The following is a 1383-nucleotide window of genomic DNA, read 5'->3' on the forward strand; positions in this document are numbered from 1 at the left end:
CGGAGCACAGGCTCCGGACGCGCAGGCTCAGCGGCCATGGCTCACGGGCCCAGCCGCTCCGCGGCATGTGGGATCCTCCCGGACTGGGGCGCGAACCCGGTTCCCCTGCATCGGCAGGCGGACGCGCAACCACTGCGCTACCAGGGAAGCCCTGAGCATTTTTGATTGGGTAAAGTAAAAGATGATTTCCTGCTCAGGAAAGAATTTACTGTACACCCAAACTATGAATTGAGGAAGCATCCAATTTCTAAACAAATTCACCAAGGATACTGTCATTTAAAGTCACATCTTATAGCTAGTGGGAAGCGGTCACATAACACAGGGAGATCAGCTCGGTGCTTTGTGACCACCTAGAGGGGTGGGATAGGGAGGGTGGGAGGGAGATGCAAGAGGGAGGAGATATGGGGATATATGTATATGTATAGCTGATTCACTTTGTTATAAAGCAGAAACTAACACACCATTGTAAAGCAATTATACTCCAATAAAGATGTGTAAAAAATAAAGTCACATCTTAATCATCCCCGAAGGGAAGTGCTGTATACAATATGGCAATGATGGAGTGAAGCATCCAGCTCATTAAACATCAAAGATAGAAACAAGCTAGCAATTTCTATGTTCTCTTCAAAGCTAATGCAAAATGTATGTATCATTTTAAAAAAGTTTTTCATTTTTTCTTAAATGTAAATCAACTGAACTTCTGCTTTAGGATCTAAATATTTTAAAGACTGTTGCTTTCTTCATCTAAGTGACAGACTCAATAAGCAGCACTCAATGCACTCTGGAAAACAGTATTATCCTACATAACACACAAGCAAGGATAAGCACTAACTTGGGGAAAACAGGGCTTCATATGAAAGGAGCAACATTCTAATTTTTTGCATAATACCTCTAGAGCTTGCCTGCACAGGTGTGCCCAGCTTTAAGAAACTTGATTTGGGAAAAGCTCAACAATTCAGATGAGTGGGGTACCGGGGGGGACTGAGAGTCCAAAGTTAACAACTAAAAAAAATATCCATTAAGATACGCAGGGAGCCTTAGATCAGGCCAGTACAGATTCTGTAAGGCCATCCTTTAGTGATCAAATGGTGAACTAGTTTTATTTTAGCTAAATGATGCTTCTAATGTACTTGAAAAGTACTAGGTTAGGTAATTACACAGACACCTTTTTAGCCTGTTTACATGAATAATTTGCTTAGTAAATCTTGTTTGCTTCCCCCAAAGAGTACAAAGATAAACTTTAGCTAAATCTTTGTAATTACGCCATAAAAGGACACTCCTTCTCTGTGGGCTCTCCCACTGCATTTAAATGCATGTCTCCAGGACATGACCTGTGTGACACAGCCCAGGAGGAGTGGGGAGGCACCAAATAACTGAGGAGTG

At 42.4% G+C, this 1383-nt stretch overlaps 1 protein-coding gene across 1 annotated transcript in view; it reads right to left on the minus strand.

Moving 5' to 3' along the window:
• Positions 1-1383, minus strand: part of TRERF1 (transcriptional regulating factor 1) — a 309743-nt gene that overhangs the window by 8050 nt on the left and 300310 nt on the right. The gene's annotated exons all lie outside the window — the stretch shown is intronic.

The sequence above is a fragment of the Physeter macrocephalus genome, chromosome 18 (assembly GCF_002837175.3).
Source record: "Physeter macrocephalus isolate SW-GA chromosome 18, ASM283717v5, whole genome shotgun sequence".
NCBI lineage: Eukaryota > Metazoa > Chordata > Mammalia > Artiodactyla > Physeteridae > Physeter > Physeter macrocephalus.